The sequence below is a fragment of the Cavia porcellus genome, unplaced genomic scaffold (genome assembly GCF_034190915.1).
Source record: "Cavia porcellus strain 051 isolate PalLab524CR breed Dunkin Hartley unplaced genomic scaffold, mCavPor4.1 scaffold_18, whole genome shotgun sequence".
Taxonomy (NCBI): domain Eukaryota; kingdom Metazoa; phylum Chordata; class Mammalia; order Rodentia; family Caviidae; genus Cavia; species Cavia porcellus.
Window position 1 is genome coordinate 59,517,550 of NW_026947501.1, and position 5,543 is coordinate 59,523,092.

The following is a 5,543-nucleotide window of genomic DNA, read 5'->3' on the forward strand; positions in this document are numbered from 1 at the left end:
CCCCTCATGACCTGACAGTCATGGGAAGGGTGACATTGTGAAGCATTTTCATGTTTGCACCAAAACAGAGGCTTGCTGTCCAAAGAAAAAGATGTTGTAAAGGTGACTTATTTCACCTGCCACAAAAGAGTTACTCTCACCCTAAGTTCATCCAGATTTCTTATCTCAACAAAGAGGGAATAGGTACGAAAGGCAAATACCAGTAAAGGCCAGAGATGCTAGACACAGGCGAAGTCAATGAATTTGATTGTAGTCTTGGGGTCATAGAGCATCTCTTCCTCACACCTTATGACCACACCAGTAAGTACCCAGGAGTATAACAGTGGATTACAGATAAAGTAGCTTGAAAAGTAGGCTCTGTTTAAGAAGGAGATTTTATGATGTGTGAAGCCAACAAGGGAGAAAAAAAGAAACAGAAAAATCAAGCACACTGCAAACCAAAAACCTTAGCATCTGCATTTACAGAAAGCTGAAATACTTTTCAACTCCCATCCAAATTGACATGTAGTATATCACACATTAAAGGCCTGTTTATCTCTGATCCTGTGACCCATAACACCTGCCCAATAAAAGAAAAGAAAGCATACCAAGGCCTTAACACCTCAAAAACAATCCTTAGGGAAGAAAGCAAGAATTATTAAGACAGAGATGCCAAAATCATCAGATAAGGGAAATAAAGTAGCTATAATTAATAAATTAAGGGATTTAGTGTCTAAAAGTAGTTAAATGCCAGACCAGATGAGTCGACAGATGGAAATTAAAAGAATCAGAAGTGGTAGAACTAGAATACCAGAACATGAAGGAAGAATTTCTTGGATAAACTCATCAGAAATCAAACACGGTTGGAGGAAGAAATGAGTTTGAAATCAAGTCGATAGAAATGTCCCAAGCAGAAATGAGAAGAGGACAGAAACCAAACACTTAAAGTGCGTTAAAAGTGCACTTGTAATTATAATACCAGCAAGAAACAACAGCATTTAAAATGTAAAGAGATAATAGCCAAAGTTTTTTTCAAAAACTAGTAGTAGACACTAAATCACAGCCCAGCAAGCTCAGAGAACAGCAGCACAGTGCACATTTCCTCCAAAAAGACAAACAAAACAAGAATAAAAGGTAAGCTCATACTTCAAACTGAAGAGAAACAGGGACACAAATAAAAATAACAAAAGAAGCCAGAAATTAAGAATAAAAACTTTATCCATAAAGAAAAGGAAAGAAATGCAGCCAGCTTTTTGTCAGAACCATGCAAAGAAGAATGGACTTAAACAAGAAACTTGATGAAGCAAAAACACAGATCACATCTAGTAACATCATCCTTCCAGTGTGATGAGAAAAATAGACTATTTGACAAAGAAATGCTGAAGGAATTCCTCAGTCCTACTCACCTGTCTTGAAAAGAATATTTAAAATTCTTTGGGAAAAAATAAAATTTATAAAGTTCAGAAACTTGTATTTTTTAAAGAAAAAAAAAGATTGTTACTGAATGAATTGATGATGTAAAAGAAAATATTTTTTTTTCTGCTTACTTGATTCATAAGACATCTGTTGAAAACAACAATGTTAGGGCCAGGGATAGAGTTCAGGGGCACAGCCCAGATCTGGCAAGCATGAGGTCCTGCGTCTGATTCCTGGTAGCAAAATAATTTTAAAAAATAAAAAAGAAATAAAATGCTAGCAGTGTACTCACTAATGCCATCCTACAGATAAATAAAGTGAATGACAGTGATGTCATAAAGATGAGGAAACTGGAATATTCTGTTCAGACTTACCTATATCTGAAGGCTATAATGCTATTTGAAGGTGAATTTTTAATCAGCTATTTTATACTTAGTGTTACTTGTAAAGAATATTTACACTGGCTGGGGATATAGCTCAGTGGCACAGTGCCTGCTAAGGTTCTGGGTTCTATTCCTGGTACAAAAAAAATAATAAAAAAGAATATTTAGCAGTGTGCTAAAATGGAAAATAAAATAGAATTATATAAAATGTTGAATTAAAATCAAAGAAGGATAAAAATGGTAAAAATATTATTTAGTGTATCAGTCTGGATTCCCTTATGTGCCACCTATTTTTAAAAATTTAGTGATAAACACAGTCACACTCATTAACATAATTGTCTATGCTGCTTTCTTATTACAGTGTTGGCTTCATTGCTACCAGTGAAGGCTGTCTGGCCTGTGAAGCCCAAAAATATTTCCCAGGCCTCTACAGGAATAGATGATTAACCTCAGATACAACCCAGTTACCTACATTCAGATTTCATTAATTGTCCCCCAATAAAGTCCATCATAGCCATTTATTCCAAACCTCAAAGCAAATGTTGCATTAATTTAGTTGTCATTTTTCTCCACTTTTCTTCAATGTCTTTTTAATCTTGACAGTTCTGTAAACTACCGGCAAGGTGTTTGATGGAATTCTTTTTTGGGTTTAGAGTTGTTGAGAAATTTGGCGCTAATATCAGAAGTAATACTTTCTCCTCAGTGCACCATGTCACATCATGTTAAATTTTCAAAATACTGGAGATTTTAACTGTCTGAAAAGTTTTCTCTTATAACTAATTGGTACATTTTGGTCAGATATCAAATTTAATGAAAGTGTCTTAAAACTCATCAAAAATTTACCCATTTTTTTGGCTTACAGTAAATTTCTCTGTGTCTCTCTCTCTTTCCTCTTTTTCTCCCTTCCTTCCTTTCCTCCTTTGTATTTGTATCTTTTCCCCCTTCTTTTTTTTTTTTTTTTTTTTTTTTTTTTTTGTGTGTGTGTGTGTGTGTGTGGTACTTTAAAATGAACCCAGGGCCTCAGGTACACTGAAAATGTACAGTTTTGAGGACAGGTCTCCCTAAATTGCCCAGGCTGGCCTTGAACTTGCCCTCCTTCGGCCACAGTCCCCCATGTAATTGGGATATATGCATGTGTTAAACATCTAGCTCCTCCTGTATTAATTTTTCAGCTCTGTCATTTTTTCTATGTTTTTAATTTAGTATTGAATTGCAAAGTGTTTTATACACTCATATGTGTGTGTGTGTGTGTGTGTGTGTGTGTGTGTGTGTGTGTATGTGTGCAGCTATAGACTTGAGGATTCTTGGTGTATTTAATTATCTATATGCGTTGTTAATACCATACTGATTCTAATATTGTCTCAGTCTGAGGCCGTAAGAGCTCCCCGAGGCTGCTCCTGTGTCATTTTGCTCTCCTTACTTTCTGGTGTATTAATGTTCTCTAACTACAATATTGTATCTTGAATTAACCTTGTCCCCAAAGATCTATAGCTTTCTATTCCAGTTTAAAGCACAATGTCATTTCAGCAGCAACATTTGTATCATACACAAGCAAAAACTAGTGTTTCTAGGAAAAGCAATTTACTATTTAGAGAAATAACAGAAACTCAACTTGGTACAGGCTTAAATTGTCATGCTTTCTTTTCTAGGCATACTGTGTCAACAGTCTTATTTTCTAACATTTATCACGCTTTTATGAGAGAATACCCTGTCTTTTACAAGACGGTTTAATACTGTGATAAATAAAGGTAAACTGGTTAAAAACATTGATTCTCTTGATGTTCATTTTCTCTGAAATGTGAGTGCTGCAGTATCTCCCAAAGTCATCTGCGCATGCACCTCCGTGGGTGTGCAGGTGTCTTCCTAGTCAGTGTTTGCAGAATTCCCTAGGGTTAAGCCTTCTCGTAGTCCAGCCATGAGATGATGCTTAATCATTGTCCTGGTTTAGAAGTGAGTCTGCTTGTTCACTGCCCTGACAAGTCAGTTTTGGCTCCCAACTGTTACTACATATCTGAGAGCCTCGGGTCTTACTAATTCAATCACTGCTTAAACTCTAAACTCATCTTATAGAAAATCATTGGCTCATCACAGATGCTTGACCCATCATCCAGCAGAAACATTTTCTGTGGAACTTCCCACTATTGTATAACTTCCACCGGATTCTCTTTTGGTGTCTTTAGAGTTACTTTCTTCATTTCTCTGGTAAAGCTGTACCAACCGAGTGTTCTTTCAGGGTTGCCTTTTGGTAGACCAGACGGCCATTGAAATCATTTACATTTTAGGAATTCAAATGTTATCTCATGAAAGTTAGACATTCTTATTGTCTTCCTCCAGATTTCTTTGAATATCCACAGTGGTTGAATATCCTGTGCTCACTGAGTTCCAGATTCGATTTCTGTCTCATTTTCTTAGAGCTTTTCTTTTAGATTTGTCTTGCTTCTTTATATTTTAGAGATTAATAAATTTTTGTAAGTGTGGAAAATAAAAAACATGAAATAATGACTTCTAATAATGGCAGGTTAGCTTGCAAAAATCAGCTCACTAATAACATAGGCTATGATTTACATATTCTTACAGTAGTATTATAATTACTTCTAACATACTACAATTACTTCTTCTAAAAATTTAATATTTCAAATATCTTGCATTTTGGTTTGTTATTTAGTATATTAAATATATTAAATGACAGTAAACATATTTACTCTCATTACTATTCAATACTACCCATTATTAATAAATAATAATAAATATTACTAAAATTAAGATGCATTTATTAAAATATTTTATCAGTTGTACAGTATTAGCAAGAAGAAGGTATCTAAATAGCTGTAAAATAGTTTCTTTACTTCAGCCTCTATTTGTGTCATGCATTTTCTTTGTGGCTTTAAAGTGAAACATGAAACAGTCATTAGAGTATCATGGCAAAATTATGATTCAGAGAAGTTCTTACATTGTGGATTTTTATGAGTATCTTAATTGTGGAGTTAATGCAAGCTATAGATCCATGTGATTAAATCCACATGGCCCAGTCTGTTGATCCTTCAAAGTTTAAATTTTCAGTTATTGATTCTCCTTTTCCTACTGTGTATTCTCAGTAACAGTATCTTTCTTTCTTGTTTTGAAAAGGCATTCTACTTTTTATTATAGTTGGTCTAATTTTGTGCAAGCTAATGATTTTTTAAGTTCATGTTAAGAGGACAAGGCATATATATTTACATTATGTAACATCTCCCTGAGCATTTCTTACTTTAATGTTTACAACAAAAGTAAGATGGTTTTTCCTTTGTGGTTTAAACTAATCATGTAATTATAAGAAAGAAAATCAATTTAAGTACTCAAACAGTACTCAAACTTCATGTTCATTTGACAACACTTAGTGAGATAGATTTAAAATGAATTTCTAATGTTTAATGATGTATAACTTTGCAAGCCATACATGTAAATGTCTCCCTAGTCTCTAGTCACACAACAAAACAAATTTGAAACAAAAAATCATACATCTAAAACTGATTTTCTCTTCCTAAGTGACTTCTGATTGCTAGTATTGTGGAGGGAGGGTGACTCTGAGAAAGGCATGACTAGGGAAGATTCACCATCAATGTTTCTCTGTCACTAATGTCTCAGTGCAGATTAATTTGTAGAAAAATCAAAATTTGGGATCCTACTGGCAGTTAAATTTGCATACAGATTAGGAAAAAATCAAGTAACTACAACCAAAGAAGGTAAATATGGAATTGCGTGAAAAAATTCTATCCCCTTTCTGAT